Raw genomic sequence first — 22671 nt, 5'->3', positions numbered from 1 at the left:
ACACCCATTCACTTGCATATTTCAACAGATAGGGATCTCATTATGATCAGTCAGGGAATTGCTTGGCAATGCCATCTTCAAGACATATATACAAGAGATATAGGATACGTCCCCCTAGTACAAAGCTTAGACAGTGCATGGGAGACTATTGCTAGTATTGCAAACTTAGCACATTTGGAATGCTAGATGCACTAAGGCCATTGAGGACACTTTTCTTTATGAGTCACAGTTGCGAGATTTGGAGTGATATCATCCACACCCTCATGGCCACTTCATCTAGATTTGGAATGGTATCATCCACACCCTCATGGGGACACTTTATCTAGAATCCATGGACCTTCGAGGGGGGCTATAGAGAGAAAGTGCAACCAGTTTATGAGAGAGTGGGGTTATAAATATAATAAGAAAAGATAAAGAATGCAAGAACACCACAATGCCCAAGAATAAGCGTAAAATGCCACACAAGAGAAAAGAAGGCTGACAATGGGAAAAAAGATAAAGCCATCAAAGAGCGCAAACAAAGGTAGCAAGAGAAATACCAGCACGAAGAAGTTGGTGGAGCAAAACAACAAAGTTAGAATAGACACATGGCACATTAACTAAGGCGAGCGCCTGCAACCATAATTGAAACATGTGAAAGCAGAAGAGAATGCCAAGGCAATCACACATAGACATAAAGATGACCACATGGCCCCAACACTTGAGCATTCATTTTATACACACGATTCCCATCACACAACCCATGCGTACACCATACAAAGCATGTGAGACCACTCAAACCATGCAAAGTCTATCTAATTCATGTGACTAGCACACAACGTATGTCTAGCTCATGTGACCCATACATGCTACCACACCACCTTCTCCCTTTCACAAATAACTTTTACAAGTACACATTTGCATATAGAAACCCCATAGATTGGGAGACCCTTGCCTCCACTCACAATACAAATCCAAAATACACATTTAGATCAAATATATCGCTACTCTACACCAATGTTGACCCGATAATTATAGTGTTGTCTTCTACCTAGGTTGTTACACCTAATCTAAGATTTTATATGGTAAAATGAGTTAAAAACATAAATTTTAGCACATGAGAGATTAAAACTAAGCAAAATTGAGCAAGGCACAATAGCGGAGAGATAGACCTAATCTATTGCACATTGCAAAATATGAATACTTACAATGACGAACTTGAATCTTGACTTAGATCTCACTGACACATACCTATGCATACAATGTTGACTTGTTAATTCATAGCTTTGTGGTTATCTCCAGATCCTTACATTTGGGAGTTAAGGACTACCAATGGTATCAACACTTGTGTGCAAGAATCAGATGGGATAAATGACCCTTGACATATCTTTACATACGGAATTCATAGCCAGTTGGCTAGGGAATTTACCTGGGGAATTCACTCACAATAAAGGGGTGGAAAATTTTTAAAAGAATTTGACGGGAGTAGGGTTTATTTTGTTGTTGAGAGAGGGGATGTCACGTTGGGTATGCATAGATGCATGTACGTGGATGCACGTTATACATGCACGAGATGGAATGGGTATGCGCAAGTCTGTACGTGAGGTGCATGTGCGCACACATGCACGAGCGAATGGTGTGTACACACGTGCATGCACATGGACCCATGTGCACGATGTGCAAGGTGCAAATGGGTGTGGGGTAGGCATGTGTAAGTGTAAATATGGGTGGTACACACACGAGCAAGTGGACATGCATGCATAAAGTGCAAATGCAGTACGTGTTCAAAGGTGTGTGCACGAGCATGTGTGGGTGGTGCATAAGTGAGTGCACGTGCATGATGTGTATGCACGGAGCAAAGCTGTGCACAAGTGAATGTGTCTATGAGTGTATGCACGGCATAAATGTGCATGGGATGTGGTGCACGTGGGTGTAGTGCACGTGCATGCATGTGCATATATATGGTAAAAATCTGCATGCCCGATGCGCAAATGCTAATGTGTGAGGGGTACATGCGTGTGCTAGTTAATAAATGCAAGTGAGTGTGCAATTGTGACTGTGTGGGATCCACATGTGCAATTGTGACTGTGTGGGATCCACATGTGCAATTGTGACTGTGTGTGTCCACGTGTGTGTGTGAGTGTAAATGGGTGTGCACGTGCGTGAAGGTGGGTGCCCAAGGTACAATTAGGTGAAGGTATACACGTGCAAGTGGAAATGTGTGTGTACATGCACGTTCGAGAAAATGTGTGAATGTGTGTGTGTGTATACCATGTGCGTGTGACACCGCATGTTCATGTTTCTAGTTGTTTCTTTAATGATTCTCAATATGTTTTTAGGTTTTTTTGTGTTTTTCTCATTTTTATTGAAGATAGTAACTGTACACTTGGGGAAGGGCCACATTACATATTTATCGTATGCGCAATTGGCAACGGCACATAATCATTTGCCGCCATGGTTCTCTTTGTAGGCATGCTTGATTGAGCATTGTCTTTCTAGTTCTATAGAGCTTACGAGTTGGTGTTGTGGTGTGGCACACACAAGTGTTGCGGGGTCGTAGTGATCTTTTTGAGCCATGGGGTTGCTCGTTAGTGCCACAGAAGTGTGTGCACAATTATCTTTAGGGTTTGGCACCATGGGTGGCACTTCTTTAATGAAAATAGGGATGGATATGGGCAAGGTATTTCCTCTTGTTGCTTGGAGTCGAAAGGCTCTACCGACTTTTTTGAAGATGGTGTCGGGACATGAGTCAAGGTGGAAGCCACTACTCTCCATTCTTGCTTAAGCTTTGGAGTTAGCATTGGAGGTATGATGGGTCCGTTGAGTTCAAAGCTATAAAGAATGCTGATAAGAGATGATCTACTGCCAAGTTTGTCTATGAAAATGTTGATTAGAGATGATCTACTGCCAAGTTTGTCTATGAAAATGTGATCTACTGCCAAGTTTATCTATGAAAATGTGATTACTCACATCTCAATTGCTCACAAGGAATTGGCTTTGGATCTCCACACCCACTGGCTCTCATGATTGGAGGACAAGACTTGGGATGTTGATAAGTTCGGGGCACCTCACCCACCAGGGATACGGTAACCATTCCATGGGGAAAGCTCAAGCATTACGTTTATTCTTCCCCAACTGTGTGACGATGCAAGCCGTGGCCATGATCCATCGCCTTCTGAGGATGATGTTCTCTTTTATTATATACTTATGGGGTTCAAATAAATATACAAGACGTAGGTTTAGCTCCAATATAAAATTTAGCTTCAAAACAATCGACGGTCATATAAAATTCATGCAGGTGGTGCAAGAGGTGCCTGACCTAATGAGGTCCATGTTTACCAAGACAACATGTTGTGGCTAGGCCCAATGTCAAGTAAGGCGGGCCATGCAGCTAGATCGAGCTCAACTAGTGCTACGAACATTGATGACCAGCCTAGGGGATAGCTTCCACATTTACGCCACTTGCTAGGTGGGGGATGAGATTATGGAGAATATGTCACCTGTGGTTTATAGGTTGTGTAGCCACTTTGGTGTACTAGAGTTATAGTATAGTTATAGCACCAGCTCATGTAATAAGGTTCACACTCTGGATTGACCTTTGTAAGTTATAATAGGATAATACTTTTCCTTATAGTATGTACTCTTATATCTTTATATATGGTTGTAGTGAAGAGAAGAGAATAGAAGAAAATTCAGTCATCTATCTCTCTTGTGTGATTGTCTATTCTTGTGCATTTGTGTTTGCTTGCAAGGAGTTCAAGCTAACCCTCTCCCCCACATCCTTCTCATGGTATTAGAGCACTGGTTCATGTGAAGTCTTTTTGGGGAAACTTTAACTCAAGGTGAGTCAATTTTGCCATTGGTTCCATTTCAAATGCATCAAGCACAAACATGGAACCAAAAACCTCATCGTCTGCACCACAACATCCTAAGACAAAGAGAGTCAACCAACGATCATCCCAACACCAAATGTCACACTAGTAGTAAGTAACACGTAGGTTGATTCCAAGAAACCTACTGGAAGCTCAAGGATTCTATAAAGAAAACCCTACATTTAGGTTCCAAGGTCGAAGAAACTAGTGCCTTATGCCTCTACAAACACCCCATTAATTATCAAATCCAGGATCGAGAAGAGAACCAAAGCCATTCAATGCCACCCCCCCAAAGTTTAAGCAAGAGTGCACCACCAACAACAAAGTAGTCGGAAGAGCCCGTGTGCAGTGCCCATACCCCTATCATTTCAAATCAGAGAAGAGCCACTCGTGGTGCGAAAACCCTAAGAGAGTTGTTCATACACTCCCTTGACTTTGTGACATAGTTTGAAGGAACAACAAAGGGATCACCATGTTCCCATAACATTCACATGCACTACATTGCAATATCAACCCGCTTTGTTGGAAGGGCGTGGCATCTAAGCTTTCGTCATGGATGGGCAAGCAATTTTCTACCTTTGCTAAAAATCTTGACCCCCCATTGTATGTATATGTTACGTGGGACACCCTATCAACTTTACATACACACATACCTAAGAATTTTAAAAAAATCTTTAAAAAGAAACCCCAAAAAATCTCTCATTTACGTACAAGCACACACCTGTACGTGCATGTACACAATTCCTAAGCACACACACATGCATATTAAAACATACACACACACACATAGACAAGCATGTGCATGTACACAATTATAATACAAACACTCACTCGCACATGCACACAACACATCCGTGCATAATCCTAAAGCACCTCGACGTGCACACCCCTGTATCTGCACATACACACCGTCCACACAAAGTCCATAGTTGCATGTACACATAATGCTCACACAACCCTTGTACCATACAATCACAAAACACACACACGTGCATGTGCACAATCACAAAGCACAAACACCTACACGAGCACACCTGTAAAACACCCATGCATACCACCCTCCTCAACACACGCAAATCCAAAAAGAATAAACCCCCCTAGTAGACACACACCCCTACACGTGCACAATCACAAAGCGCACACACCTATACACATGACGTTCACCTACATGCTATCAACTAGGGTTCAAAGCCAAGGACTCTCGAGGTAGTTTGACAGCAGCACGATGGGCTCCAATCCAGATTGAGAGTCTGGCCCTACACAACAACGGGTCTAGGAGCAAGGTAGCCTTGTCATATCACCATGAAACTCGTAACATTTACCTTGGTTAATTAAGTGAGGCAGCTAGACCACCACACACTCGTGCACACCCCCTCCCAAAATACACACAAATCCAAAAAATTCAAAACCCACTCACCCCCTCGGCAAATAATAATAGTAAGATGTGGACTGTAATAACACATCTCCATGAAAGGATGAGGAAGTATGCTTACATTTCTTTTGCTACTACCATTTGGCTGACACAATCGGGCACATAGCTTAGATATGAGGAATACGATAATGTAGGCATGGGTACTCAAAAATCAACAATTGCTCATTAGGTTAATACCTCAATTTATAGGTTGTACATCCACAAGATGCCAAGCATCTAATCCCACTGATTTCTCCTTTGATTTGTGCCACCTACCCTGGGGGGCACCTTTTCCTAGAATCTTTCCACACCCCTACATTCATTCATGCTACCCTTGATTCTCTAATTAGTAGATACCTCTCACCTTTTCACTGCTACCCACTCAATTACAGGTTCCCTTTTACAATCTCTTGCTACTAAGGGCTTGTTCCCACACACACCCATTCACTTGCATATTTCAACAGATAGGGATCTCATTATGATCAGTCAGGGAATTGCTTGGCAATGCCATCTTCAAGACATATATACAAGAGATATAGGATACATCCCCCTAGTACAAAGCTTAGACAGTGCATGGGAGACTATTGCTAGTATTGCAAACTTAGCACATTTGGAATGCTAGATGCACTAAGGCCATTGAGGGCACTTTTCTTTATGAGATTTGGAGTGATATCATCCACACCCTCATGGCCACTTCATCTAGATTTGGAATGGTATAATCCACACCCTCATGGGGACACTTTATCTAGAATCCATGGACCTTCGAGGGGGGCTATAGAGAGAAAGTGTGTGAGATCCCTGTTCCCACCGCGCAACGGATTCGGGGTACTAGCAGCGGAAGTAGCACTTCTTGCGCGAGGCAGGGTCCCACACTCGAGGCCTCGTCCACCACGGATATCCGGACAAAAGACTAATCCGTCGATTTTTCCAAAACGGAACGCGGAAAAACTTCCCTTATCTGGAAAGCATGGGCGATTCCTCCAGGATAACTTTTTACTCTAATGTAGTCAAGACCATTAGTGATCAAACTGATCCGACTGCACCTATAAAGATACTCGGTCAGATCAAGGAAGAAACTTGCACTTGGATCATTGGAATCAATGCTTTTTTCCCCATCAAGAGGCACAGCCGTTGATTCCTATCCATAGAACAATTACTATCCGAGACTTACTTCATCTATCGTAATAACAAAAATTGAGTCTCGATTTACAGATCCATCAGTCCAGCCTAACCCCATCCAGTCCCATGGGTTAGCCAACCGCCCAACCACTGTAGTGATGGGATCCAATTAAGAATTTGGTTAGGTTTTGTCCCGGGTACCAAGGAAAAGAGTTCCAAGGCCCCCTAGCCGGAAGTTCATGCAAACATAAAACTAGTCACACCACTTACACACCCAATATGAAATTGTCTTTTTCTTAGCATCAGCTAACTTTAAAACAATCCTTTAATGAAACCATTATATCACTGATGACAATCCTCATAGTCTCTGGTTGAATCCTTATTTTCAGTCATTCATTCATCGGTATACTTATGGCATCATTGGCAACCAGAACGCTCACCACCTGTTCACTCAGGGACCTTTTCCATAGTTCCTAGCTCATAGTAACCGGCAATATATTCATATAACAGAATAGAATCTCCGTGGAAGATCAGCAAGAGCAACCCACAGATCCATATAAAAGAGCCATGGACTCATCCATTTGAGGACCAACAAGGTCAATCAACCAGATCCATGCCCAATTTCAGAAAACAACTCTTATTCCTTGTTCCAATATCTTCCACGACGCACGTGTGGGTATCTTTGGCGACCCAGAGCCCGAGCACCGTATGGTCAGCAACCTCTAGGATCCTTCGCTCGCAGGTGACCTAGCGCTTCACTCATAGGCCGCTTCCTTGGTCCCTCATCCACCGTACCGGAAGCTCACCATTTAAATCGAACCGAGGCTGGTCAAGACCTCGGTCGACCTTGCTACGCGAGACGTCCTCCATTGACTCTCCGTCCTCAGCAGTTGCAACTTTAACAGTTAGGTCTTCATGACCTTAATCCACAAGACGATCAAAATGCTTCCCCAGCATTCTTGACATAAAACAGTCATTTACAAACAGTCACAAAATACAGTTTCTAAATCGAACTCTCGTCTTTCCGCATTATCCCTCCTTAGTCCACATTACTTATTCCACATTCCATTCAATGTGTACTCATTCTCATCCATTTCCTCATATCGACGACACATTAATTCACATACACATTCACATTCACATCCCGACATCCACATCTACATGCATACATCCATTTTTACATCCTCATTTATACATCCACATCCCATATCCACATTCATACATACACATCCGTATCCACATCTATACATCCACATCCACATCCACATTCACATCCATACATCCACATCTACATGCTTACCTCCATTTTCACATCCTCATTTATACATCCACATCCCATATCCACATTCATACATACACATCCATATCCACATCCATACATCCACATCCACATACATACATCCACTATCACGTCCTCATTCATACATCCACATCCACATACATACATACATCCACATCCACATTCCCATTCCCATCCACATACATACATACATCCACATCCACATTCCCATTCACATCTATACATCCTCATTCATACATCCACATCCACATACATACATACATCCACATCCACATTCCCATTCCCATCCACATACATACATACATCCACATCCACATTCCCATTCACATCTATACATCCACATCTACATCCACATACATACATACATCCACATCCACACCCACACATTCACATCTATACATCCACATCTACATCCACATTCACATACATCCGCATCCACATTCCCATTCACATCTATACATCCACATCTACATCCACATACATACATACATCCACATCCACATTCCACATTCACATCTATACATCCACATCTACATCCACATTCACATACATCCACATCCACATTCCCATTCACATCTATACATCCACATCTACATCCACATTCACATCTATGCATATACATCTTCATGCATACATCCATTTTCACATTCATACATCCACACTCCCATCTCCACATCCACACATCCACATACATACATCCATTTTCACATTCCCATTCATATAACCCCATATGCCTTCACATCTAATCTTTTACATCACATCCATTCTCGCCCTATCACAACCCATATACATCTTATCCTATCACATACACTTCTTACCTCATCCCATACACATCTTATCACCTCCTAATTCATCTTATCACCTCCTAACATATTTTATAAGCATCTTATCACCTCTTATCACATCTTATACACCTCTTATCACATCCTATCACATCTCATATCTATTTATAGAATACAAGAGAATTCTTATATTTGATATAAGATTTCTTTACACATTTATTTATGCATAAATTCTATTTAAGGAGATTAATACTTTCGAAGTAAAAATCAATCTTTTATGCATCTTCCTATGCATAAATTCATTTTAAATGAAAATGACACTTTTGAATTAAATTTCAATGTTTTATGCATTTTCCTATGCATAAATTCAATTTAGATGAGAATGACACTTTTGAATTAAAAATCAATCTTTTATGCATCTTCTTATGCATAAATTCAATTTGGTAGGAATTACACTTTTAGAATAAAAGAATTTCTCTTATGCATCTAAGTTATGCATAAAATCCATTTATGATGAAAAAACACACTTTTAGTATAAAAAGAATATCTTTTATGCATACCTCTATGCATGAAATCCAATATGATAAAAGTAACACTTTTACAATAAAATAATCAACTTTTATGCATACCTCTATGCATGAAATTCAAATATGATAAAAGTCACACTTTTATAATAAAATAATCAACTTTTATGCATACCTCTATGCATGAAATTCAATTATGATAAAAGTCACACTTTTATAATAAAATAATCATCTTTTATGCATACCTCTATGCATGAAATTCAATTATGATAAAAGTCACACTTTTATAATAAAATAATCATCTTTTATGCATACCTCTATGCATGAAATTCAAATATGATAAAAGTCACACTTTTATAATAAAATAATCATCTTTTATGCATACCTCTATGCATGAAATTCAAATATGATAAAAGTAACACTTTTATAATAAAATAATCATCTTTTATGCATACCTCTATGCATGAAATTCAAATATGATAAAAGTCACACTTTTATAATAAAATAATCATCTTTTATGCATACCTCTATGCATGAAATTCAATTATGCTAAAAGTAACACTTTTATAATAAAATAATCATCTTTTATGCATACCTATATGTAAGAAATTCAATTATGATAAAAGTAACACTTTTATGTTAAAATAATAATCTTTTATGCATACCTCTATGCATGAAAATCAATTATGCATAATATAAAAATCAATTTCTCTATGATTACAATGAATATCTTTTAATTAATCTAGGATGATAATTCCTAGAATATGGTAGGAAGTCCTCTTTTCATACTTTGAATGAAATTATTTTATGCGTAATTTTTATAAAAATTTTACCATAGCTCTGCTGCTATGACTGATAAATCTCAATTTTTCTAAGGGATAAAGCTTATCATTAAGGAAATAATTAGAATGGTCTTTAATTCAATCATCAATCCATAATGGATCGAACCATCAATATACATAAACTAAAAGCATAGAAAAAAATCATTAATTTGGCCTCAAGCATAGCTTAATCTTGGATTAAGGAAAAGCTTTATGAAAAACTTCATTTGGATTGAGAATGGGTCATGAGTATGACCATTTCTTGAGTGAGAGAGAGAAATTACATAAAAACCATTAGAATTAAGCATAAATAGAAATTTATGTAATTCTTAACTATCATTAATCAATTAACTTCAATAGCATTCATCAAATTATGTAACTCTTCACTAACATTCATCAATTAACTTCAATAGCATTCAAAAACCATTCCAATTAAGCTTCTCAAGCTTGAGAGGGGTTGAGAAGAGAGAAACATTGAGGAATTATAGAAAAGATCAAAATTCACCATTTACCTTACAAATTGTTTGATTCTTTGTTCACGGTAAAGGCCCCCAACCAATCAATTGGTTAAGTATGTTGATGGAGTCACTAATGGGGATTGAAGAAAGAGGGAAGCTCCAAAAACTAGTGAATTATTAATGAATTCACAGTTCTTGGCTTAGGTGGAGTAGAGTAACGATGCATAAACACTATATATTTTTCAACAAGGGGGAGGCTTCTATTTATAGGAAAAATTGAGCTCCTAACCAAACAAACTGATTCTAGAATTTTCTAAATCAGTTTGGTCAATATTTGACCATTTTTAGGTCAGTTAAGCTAACTTTTTGAAACTAGACTTGAATGAGGAGAGAGGAGAGATGAAATATCTCAATTTTTATGAGTTTAAAACTCATTCAAGCATGTGAAATATGCACCTCCTTTAAAGAACTCCCCTTCCTTACATATGTGTCAAAATGGAATCATTATACCCAAAATATCTCATATTTTTAATATTGCTCATAGTTTTTTACTAATAAACCTTGTACATTTTCAACTCTTCATCTTATGTGAAATATGCACCTCCTTTAAAGAACTCCCCTTCCTTACATATGTGTCAAAATGGAATCATTATACCCAAAATATCTTATATTTTTAATATTGCTCATAGTTTTTTACTAATTAACCTTGTACATTTTCAACTCTTCATCTTATGTGAGCATTTACTCATTTTTGGATACCCAAAATATCTCATATTTTTAATATTGCTCATAGTTTTTTACTAATAAACCTTGTACATTTTCAACTCTTCATCTTATGTGAGCATTTACTCATTTTTGGGTATCTTCTTTTACAAATTGGATTTATCTCCTCCCTACACATGGATTGATGCTATTGGCCCATAGGAACCTTAATTGGACCATAATCCAAAAATTTCTAAAAATCTAGACCCTTAGGCTAAGGTCCTTTATACCAATTTCCAATTAATTCCAATTGCACATTGGAAAGTTCTTTTTGAATTTCTGTTTCACGGGAACTTATTTTAATAAGATGAGATAATTTTCTATCCAAAAATATTAAAAATCTGAATATTCTCTCTCTAGAATATTTTCTCTCTCTAGGTTAAAACAGTTAGAAACAAGTCTTTTATATTTCTGAAGAGGGATTGATTACAGGGGAATATGCTGGACATTTTGAGAGGGTGGGGAGCAATCTTATAAAGTGCAACCAGTTTATGAGAGAGTGAGGTTATAAATATAATAAGAAAAGATAAAGAATGCAAGAACACCACAATGCCCAAGAATAATCATAAAATGCCACACAAGATAAAAGAAGGCTGACAATGGGAAAAAAAGATAAAGCCATCAAAGAGCGCAAACAAAGGTAGCAAGAGAAACACCAGCACGAAGAAACTGGTGGAGCAAAACAACAAAGTTAGAATAGACACAAGGCACACCAAATAAGGCGAGCGCCTGCAACCATAATTGAAACATGTGAAAGCAGAAGAGAATGCCAAGGCAATCACACATAGACATAAAGATGACCACATGGCCCCAACACTTGAGCATTCATTTTATACACATGATTCCCATCACACAACCCATGCGTACACCATACAAAGCATGTGAGACCACTAAAACCATGCAAAATCTATCTAATTCATGTGACTAGCACACAACGTATGTCTAGCCCATGTGACCCATTCATGCTACCACACCACCTTCTCCCTTTCACAAATCACTTTTACAAATACACGTTTGCATATAGAAACCCCATAGATTGGGAGATCCTTGCCTCCCCTCACAATACAAATCCAAAATACACATTTAGATTGAATATCTGGCTACTCTACACCAATGTTGACCCGACAAGTATAGTGTTGTCTTCTACCTAGGTTGTTACACCTAAGCTAAGATTTTATATGGTAAAATGAGTTAAAAACATAAATTTTAGCACATGAGAGATTAAAACTAATCAAAATTGAGCAAGGCACAATAGCGGAGAGATAGACCTAATCTATTGCACATTGCAAAATATGAATACTTACAAGGACGAACTTGAATCTTGACTTAGATCTCACTGACACATACCTATGCATACAATGTTGACTTGTTAATTCAAAGGGAAAACCTTCTATGTCCCAAAAAAAGTCTGTACGTGAGGTGCATGTGCACACACATGCACGAGCGAATGGTGTGTACACACGTGCATGCACATGGGCCCATGTGCACGATGTGCAAGGTGCAAATGGGTGTGGGGTAGGCATGTGTAAGTGTAAATATGGGTGGTACACACACGAGCAAGTGGACATGCATGCATAAAGTGCAAATGCAGTACGTGTGCAAAGGTGTGTGCACGAGCATGTGTGGGTGGTGCATAAGTGAGTGCACGTGCATGATGTGTATGCACGAAGCAAAGCTGTGCACAAGTGAATGTGTCTATGAGTGTATGCACGGCATAAATGTGCATGGGATGTGACGCACGTGGGTGTAGTGCACGTGCATGCATGTGCATATATATGGTAAAAATCTGCATGCCCGATGCGCAAATGCTAATGTGTGAGGGGTACATGCGTGTGCCAGTTAATAAATGCAAGTGAGTGTGCAATTGTGACTGTGTGGGATCCACATGTGCAATTGTGACTGTGTGGGGTCCACGTGTGTGTGTGAGTGTAAATGGGTGTGCACGTGCGTGAAGGTGGGTGCCCAAGGTACAATTAGGTGAAGGTATACACATGCAAGTGCAAATGTGTGTGTGTGTGTACATGCACGTGCAAGAAAATGTGTGAATGTGTGTGTTTGTGTGTGTGTACATGCACGTGCAAGTGCAAATGTGTGTGTACATGCACGTTCGAGAAAATGTGTGAATGTGTGTGTGTGTGTGTACTATGTGTGTGTGACACCGCATGTGCATGTTTTTAGTTGTTTCTTTAATGATTCTCAATATGTTTTTAGGTTTTTTTTTGTGTTTTTCTCATTTTTATTGAAGGTAGTAACTGTACACTGGGGAAGGGCCACATTACATATTTACCGTATGCGCAATTGGCAACGGCACATAATCATTTGCCGCCATGGTTCTCTTTGTAGGCATGCTTGATTGAGCGTTGTCTTTCTAGTTCTATAGAGCTTACGAGTTGGTGTTGTGGTGTGGCACACACGTGTTGTGGGGTCATAGATAGTGATCTTTTTGAGCCATGGGGTTGCTCGGTAGTGCCACAGAAGTGTGTGCACAATTGTCTTTAGGGTTTGGCACCATGGGTGGCACTTCTTTAATGAAAATAGGGATGGATATGGGCAAGGTATTTCCTCTTGTTGCTTGGAGTCCAAAGGCTCTACCAACTTTTTTGAAGATGGTGTCGGCACACGAGTCAGGGTGGAAGCCACTACTCTCCATTCTTGCTTAAGCTTTGGAGTTAGCATTGGAGGTATGATGGGTCCGTTGAGTTCAAAGCTATATAGAATGTTGATAAGAGATGATCTACTGCTGCCAAGTTTGTCTATGAAAATGCTGATAAGAGATGATCTACTACCAAGTTTGTCTATGAAAATGTGATTACTCACATCTCAGTTGCTCACAAGGAATTGGCTTTGGATCTCCACACCCACTGGCTCTCATGATTGGAGGACAAGACTTGGGATGTTGATAAGTTCGGGGCGCCTCACCCACCAGGGATACGGTAACCATTCCATGGGGAAAGCTCAAGCATTACGTTTATTCTTCCCCAATTGTGTGACGATGCAAGTCGTGGCCATGATCCATCGCCTTCTGAGGATGATGTTCTCTTTTATTGTATACTTATGGGGTTCACATAAATATACAAGACGTAGGTTTAGCTCCAATATAAAATTCAGCTTCAAAACAACGGTCATATAAAATTCATGCAGGTGGTGCAAGAGGTGCCTGACCTAATGAGGTCCATGTTTGCCAAGACAACATGTTGTGGCTAGGCCCAATGTCAAGTAAGGCGGGCCATGTAGCTAGATTGAGCTCAACTAGTGCTGCGAACATTGATGACCAGCCTAGGTGATAGCTTCCACATTTACGCCACTGGCTAGGTGGGGGATGAGATTATGGAGAATATGTCACCTGTGGTTTATAGGTTGTGTAGCCACTTTGGTGTACTAGAGTTATAGTATAGTTATAGCACCAGCTCATGTAATCAGGTTTACACTCTGGATTGACCTTTGTAAGTTATAATAGGATAGTACTTTTCCTTATAGTATGTACTCTTATCTCTTTATATATGGTTGTAGTGAAGAGAAGAGAATAGAAGAAAATTCAGTCATCTATCTCTCTTGTGTGATTGTCTATTCTTGTGCATTTGTGTTTGCTTGCAAGGAGTTCAAGCTAACCCTCTCCCCCACATCCTTCTCATGGTATTAGAGCACTGGTTCATGTGAAGCCTTTTTGGGAAAACTTTAACTCAAGGTGAGTCAATTTTGCCATTGGTTCCATTTCAAATGCATCAAGCACGAACATGGATGTGATTTCAACACCATCTAATCATGCAAACCTTGTCCCAAGCTTCAATGGGGATGAGTATCCATGGTTGTTGCAAAAACGTGAATCCAATCCTCAAAGTCATAATACTCCTCTTACCTTAACACATTGGCCACCCCTTCTAATCATTATGGAAATCCTAAACCTTGCCGACAAAGATGAAATCCACCCCCCAAAATGACCCTTCTCAGGGAGGTCACCAAGAAGGAGTGGTCGGTACCTAAGAGTACCCTGGCTAGCCAAGACAAGTATGATGCCAAAGCAAAGACCTAGTAGCCACCATTTGGTCTACCAAATTCGGAGCCTTAATAAGTAAGGGTCTTTTACCCTAAACTCAACACCCCACTCAAAGTGTAAGAGGCTCAAGGCTTTTTCAAAGGGAAAACCTTCTATGTCCCAAAAACCTCATCGTCTGCACCACAACATCCTAAGCCAAAGAGAGTCAAGCAATGATCATCCCAACACCAAATGTCACACTAGTAGTAAGTAACATGTAGGTTGATTCCAACAAAGCTACTGGAAGCTCAAGGATTCTATAAAGAAAACCCTACATTTAGGTTCCAAGGTCGAAGAAACTAGTGCCTTATGCCTCTACAAACACCCCATTAATAATCAAATCCAAGATCGAGAAGAGAACCAAAGCCATTCAATGCCACCCCCAAAGTTTAAGCAAGAGTGCACCACCAACAACAAAGTAGTCGGAAGATCCCCTGTGCAGTGCCCATACCCCTATCATTTCAAATCAGAGAAGAGCCACTCGTGGTGCGAAAACCCTAAGAGAGTTGTTCATACACTCCCTTGACTTTGTGACATAGTTTAAAGGAACAACAAAGGGATCACCATGTTCCCATAACATTCACATGCACTACATTGCAATATCAACCCGCTTTGTTGGAAGGGCGTGGCATCTAAGCTTTCGTCATGGATGGGCAAGCAATTTTCTACCTTTGCTAAAAATCTTGACCCCCCATTGTATGTATATGTTACGTGGGACACCCTATCAACTTTACATACACACATACCTAAGAATTATAAAAAAATCTTTAAAAAGAAACCCCAAAAAAACTCTCATTTATGTACAAGCACACACGTGTACGTGCATGTACACAATCCCTAAGCACACACACATGCATATTAACACATACACACACACACATGCATATTAACACATACACACACACACATAGACAAGCATGTGCATGTACACAATTATAATACAAACACTCACTCGCGCATGCACACAACACATCCGTGCATAATCCTAAAGCACCTCGACGTGCACACCCCTATATCTGCACATACACACAGTCCACACAAAGTCCATAGTTGCATGTACACATAATGCTCACACAACCCTTGTACCATACAATCACAGAACACACACACGTGCATGTGCACAATCACAAAGCACAAACACATACACGAGCACACCTGTAAAACACCCATGCATACCACCCTCCTCAACACATGCAAATCCAAAAGGAATAAACCCCCCTAGTAGACACACTCCCCTACACGTGCACAATCACAAAGCACACACACCTATACACATGATGTTCACCTACATGCTATCGACTAGGGTTCAAAGCCAAAGACTCTCGATGTAGTTTAACAGCAGCACGATGGGCTCCAATCCAGATTGAGAGTTTGGCCCTACACAACAACGGGTCTAGGAGCAAGGTAGCCTTGTCATATCACCATGAAACTCGTAACATTTACCTTGGTTAATTAAGTGAGGCAGCTAGACCACCACACACTCGTGCACACCCCCTCCCAAAATACACACAAATCCAAAAAATTCAAAACCCACTCACCCCCTCGGCAAATAATAATAGTAAGATGTGGACTGTAATAACACATCTCCATGAAAGGATGAGGAAGTATGCTTACATTTCTTTTGCTACTACCATTTGGCTGACACAATCGGGCACACAGCTTAGGTATGAGGAATACGATAATGTAGGCATGGGTACTCAAAAATCAATAATTGCTCATTAGGTCAATACCTCAATTTATAGGTTGTACATCCACAAGATGCCAAGCATCTAATCCCACTGATTTCTCCTTTGATTTGTGCCACCTCCCCTACATCTGGGGGGGCACCTTTTCCTAGAATCTTTCCACACCCCTACATTCATTCATGCTACCCTTGATTCTCTAATTAGTAGATACCTCTCACCTTTTCACTGCTACCCACTCAATTACAGGTTCCCTTTTACAATCTCTTGCTACTAAGGGCTTGTTCCCACACACACCCATTCACTTGCATATTTCAACAGATAGGGATCTCATTATGATCAGTCAGGGAATTGCTTGGCAATGCCATCTTCAAGACATATATACAAGAGATATAGGATACGTCCCCCTAGTACAAAGCTTAGACAGTGCATGGGAGACTATTGCTAGTATTGCAAACTTAGCACATTTGGAATGCTAGATGCACTAAGGCCATTGAGGGCACTTTTGTTTATGAGTCACAGTTGCAAGATTTGGAGTGATATCATCCACACCCTCATGGCCACTTCATCTAGATTTGGAATGGTATCATCCACACCCTCATGGGGACACTTTATCTAGAATCCATGGACCTTCGAGGGGTGCTATAGAGAGAAAGTGCAACCAGTTTATGAGAGAGTGGGGTTATAAATATAATAAGAAAAGATAAAGAATGCAAGAACACCACAATGCCCAAGAATAATCATAAAATGCCACACAAGATAAAAGAAGGCTGACATAGGGAAAAAAAGATAAAGCCATCAAAGAGCGCAAACAAAGGTAGCAAGAGAAACACCAGCACGAAGAAGCTGGTGGAGCAAAACAACAAAGTTAGAATAGACACAAGGCACACCAACTAAGGCGAGCGCCTGCAACCATAATTGAAACATGTGAAAGCAGAAGAGAATGCCAAGGCAATCACAAATAGACATAAAGATGACCACATGGCCCCAACACTTGAGCATTCATTTTATACACACGATTCCCATCACACAACCCATGCGTACACCATACAAAGCATGTGAGACCACTCAAACCATGCAAAATCTATCTAATTCACGTGACTAGCACACAACGTACGTCTAGCCCATGTGACCCATTCATGCTACCACACCACCTTCTCCCTTTCACAAATCACTTTTACAAATACACGTTTGCATATAGAAACCCCATAGATTGGGAGACCCTTGCCTCCCCTCACAATACAAATCCAAAATACACATTTAGATTGAATATCTCGCTACTCTACACCAATGTTGACCCGACAAGTATAGTGTTGTCTTCTACCTAGGTTGTTACACCTAAGCTAAGATTTTATATGGTAGAATGAGTTAAAAACATAAATTTTAGCACATGAGAGATTAAAACTAATCAAAATTGAGCAAGGCACAATAGCGGAGAGATAGACCTAATCTATTGCACATTGCAAAATATGAATACTTACAATGACGAACTTGAATCTTGACTTAGATCTCACTGACACATACCTATGCATACAATGTTGACTTGTTAATTCATAGCTTTGTGGTTATATCCAGATCCTTACATTTGGGAGTTAAGGACTACCAATGGTATCAACACTTGTGTGCAAGAATCAGATGGGATACGTGACCCTTGACATATCTTTACATAGGGAAGTCATAGCTAGTTGGCTAGGGAATTTACCTGGGGAATTCACTCACAATAAAGGGGTGGAAAATTTTTAAAAGAATTTGAGGGGAGTAGGATTTATTCTATTGTTGAGAGGGGATGTGGCGTTGGGTATGCATAGATGCATGTACGTGGATGCACGTTATACATGCACGAGATGGAATGGGTATGCGCAAGTGTGTACGTGAGGTGCATGTGCGCACACATGCACGAGCGAATGGTGTGTACACACGTGCATGCACATGGGCCCATGTGCACGATGTGCAAGGTGCAAATGGGTGTGGGGTAGGCATGTGTAAGTGTAAATATGGGTGGTACACACACGAGCAAGTGGGCATGCATGCATAAAGTGCAAATGCAGTACGTGTGCAAAGGTGTGTGCACGAGCATGTGTGGGTGGTGCATAAGTGAGTGCACATGCGTTGAGGCCAATGCTATATAGAATGCTGATAAGAGAGAATCTACTGCCAAGTTTGTCTATGAAAATGTCGATAAGAGATGATCTACTGCCAAGTTTGTCTATGAAAATGTGATTACTCACATCTCAGTTGCTAAAAAGGAATTGGCTTTGGATCTCCACACCCACTGGCTCTCATGATTGGAGGACAAGACTTGGGATGTTGATAAGTTCGGGGCGCCTCACCCACCAGGGATACGGTAATAACCATTCCATGGGGAAAGCTCAAGCATTACGTTTATTCTTCCCCAATTGTGTGACGATGCAAGCCATGGCCATGATCCATCGCCTTCTGAGGATGATGTTCTCTTTTATTGTATACTTATGGGGTTCACATAAATATACAAGATGTAGGTTTAGCTCCAATATAAAATTCAGCTTCAAAACAATCAACGGTCATATAAAATTCACGCAGGTGGTGCGAGAGGTGGGTGACCTAATGAGGTCCATGTTTGCCAAGACAACATGTTGTGGCTAGGCCCAATGTGAAGTAAGGCGGGCCATGTAGCTAGATTGAGCTCAACTAGTGCTGCGAACATTGATGACCAGCCTAGGTGATAGCTTCCACATTTATGCCACTGGCTGGGTGGGGGATGAGATTATGGAGAATATGTCGCGAGTGGTGTACTAGAGTTATAGTATAGTCATAGCACCAGCTCATGTAATCAGGTTTACACTCTGGATTGACCTTTGTAAGTTATAATAGGATAGTACTTTTCCTTATAGTATGTACTCTTATCTCTTTATATATGGTTGTAGCAAAGAGAAGAGAATAAAAGAAAATTCAATCATCTATCTCTCTTGTGTGATTGTCTATTCTTGTGCATTTGTGTTTGCTTGCAAGAAAGAGTTCAAGCTAACCCTCTCCCCCACATCCTTCTCATGGTATTAGAGTACTGGTTCATCTGAAGTCTTTTTGGGGGAACTTTAACTCAAGGTGAGTCAATTTTGCCATTGGTTCCATTTCGAATGCATCAAGCACGAACATGGATGTGATTTTGACACCATCTAATAAAGCAAACCTTGTCCCAAGCTTCAATAAGGATGAGTATCCATGGTAGTTGCAAAAACGTGAATCCAATCCTCAAAGTCATAATACTCCTCTTACCTTAACACATCGGCCACCCCTTGTAATCATTATGGAAATCCTAAACCTTGCCGACAAAGATGAAATCTACCCCCCAAAATGACCCTTCAGGGAGGTCACCAGGAAGGAGTGGTCGGTACCTAAGAGTACCCTAGCTAGCCAAGACAAGTATGATGCCAAAGCAAAGACCTAGTAGCCACCATTTGGTCTACCAATTTCGGAGCCTTAATAAGTAAGGGTCTTTTACCCTAAACTCAACACACCACTCAAAGTGTAAGAGGCTCAAGGCTTTTTCAAAGGGAAAACCTTCTATGTTCCAAAAACCTCATCGTCTGCACCACAACATCCTAAGACAAAGAGAGTCAAGCAACGATCATCCCAACACCAAATGTCACACTAGTAGTAAGTAACACGTAGGTTGATTCCAACAAAGCTATTGGAAGCTCAAAGATTTTATAAAGAAAACCCTACATTTAGGTTCCAAGGTCGAAGAAACTAGTGCCTCATGTCTCTACAAACACCCCATTAATTATCAAATCTAGGATCGAGAAGAGAACCAAAGCCATTCAATGCCACCCCCAAAGTTTAAGCAAGAGTGCACCACCAACAACAAAGTAGTCGGAAAAGCCCGTGTGCAGTGCCCATACCCCTATCATTTCAAATCAGAGAAGAGCCACTCGTGGTGCAAAAACCCTAAGAGAGTTGTACATACACTCCCTTGACTTTGTGACATAGTTTGAAGGAACAACAAAGGGATCACCATGTTCCCATAACATGCACATGCACTACGTTGCAACATCAACCCGCTATTTGTTGGAAGGGCAAAATTCAATCAGGCACACAAGCAAAGTCGGTGGGGCATTGGCGTCTAAGCTTTCATCGTGGATGGGCAAGCAATTTTCTACCTTTGCTAAAAACCTTGACCCCCCATTGTATGTATATGTTATGTGGGACACCCTATCAACTTTACATACACACATACCTAAGAATTAAAAAAAAATCTTTGAAAAGAAACCCCAAAAAAACTCTCATTTACGTACAAGCACACAACTGTACGTGCATGTACACAATGCATATTAACACATACACACACACATAGACAAGCACATGCATGTACATAATTATAATACAAACACTCACTCGCACACGCACACAACACATCCGTGGATAATCCTAAAGCACCTCGACGTGCACACCCCTATATCTGCACATACACACCGTCCACACAAAGTCCATAGTTGCATGTACACATAATGCTCACACAACCCCTGTACCATACAATCACAAAACACACACACGTGCATGTGCACAATCACAAAGCACAAACACCTACACGAGCACACCTGTAAAACACCCATGCATACCACCCTCCTCAACACACGCAAATCCAAAAAGAATAAACCCCCCTAGTAGACACACACCCCTACACGTGCACAATCACAAAGCACACACACCTATACACATGACGTGCACCTACATGCTATTAACTAGGGTTCAAAGCTAAGGACTCTCGACGTAGTTTGACAGTAGCACGATGGGCTCGAATCCAGATTGAGAGTCTGGCCCTACACAACAACAGGTCTAGAAGCAAGGTAGCCTTGTCATATCACCACCTTGAAACTCGTAACATTTACCTTGGTTACAGCTAGACCACCACACACTCGTGCACACCCCCTCCCAAAATACACACAAATCCAAAAAATTCAAACACCCACTCACCCCCTCGGCAAATAATAATAGTAAGATGTGGACTGTAATAACACATCTCCATGAAAGGATGAGGAAATATGCTTTCATTTCTTTTGCTACTACCAATTGGCTGACACAATCGGGCACACAGCTTAGGTATGAGGATAGTGTTAAATTTGCAGCAATGTGATGAGCTATGGTGGATCAAATGCAAGAATCAACATAATTAGCATGTGATTAAGATGAAATTAGTGATTAAGAATCAACATAATTAGCATGTGATTAAGATAAAATTAGTGAACAATTACTCTAATACGATAATGTAGGCATGGGTACTCAAAAATCAACAATTGCTCATTAGGCCAATGCCTCAATTTATAGATTGTACATCCACAAGATGCCAAGCTTCTAATCCCACTGATTTCTCCTTTGATTTTTGCCACCTCCCCTACATCTGGGGGGGCACCTTTTCCTAGAATCTTTCCACACCCCTACATTCATTCATGCTACCCTTGATTCTCTAATTAGTAGATACCTCTCACCTTTTCACTGCTACCCACTCAATTACAGGTTCCCTTTTACAATCTCTTGCTACTAAGGGCTTGTTCCCACACACACCCATTCACTTGCATATTTCAACAGATAGGGATCTCATTATGATCAGTCAGGGAATTGCTTGGCAATGCCATCTTCAAGACATATATACAAGAGATATAGGATACGTCCCCCTAGTACAAAGCTTAGACAGTGCATGGGAGACTATTGCTAGTATTGCAAACTTAGCACATTTGGAATGCTAGATGCACTAAGGCCATTGAGGGCACTTTTGTTTATGAGTCACAGTTGCAAGATTTGGAGTGATATCATCCACACCCTCATGGCCACTTCATCTAGATTTGGAATGGTATCATCCACACCCTCATGGGGACACTTTATCTAGAATCCATGGACCTTCGAGGGGGGCTATAGAGAGAAAGTGCAACCAGTTTATGAGAGAGTGGGGTTATA

This window comes from Cibotium barometz, chromosome 23 (assembly GCF_041138505.1).
Source record: "Cibotium barometz isolate CiBa-2024 chromosome 23, ASM4113850v1, whole genome shotgun sequence".
Classification (NCBI taxonomy): Eukaryota; Viridiplantae; Streptophyta; class Polypodiopsida; order Cyatheales; family Cibotiaceae; genus Cibotium; species Cibotium barometz.
This window is presented reverse-complemented; position numbering follows the sequence as displayed.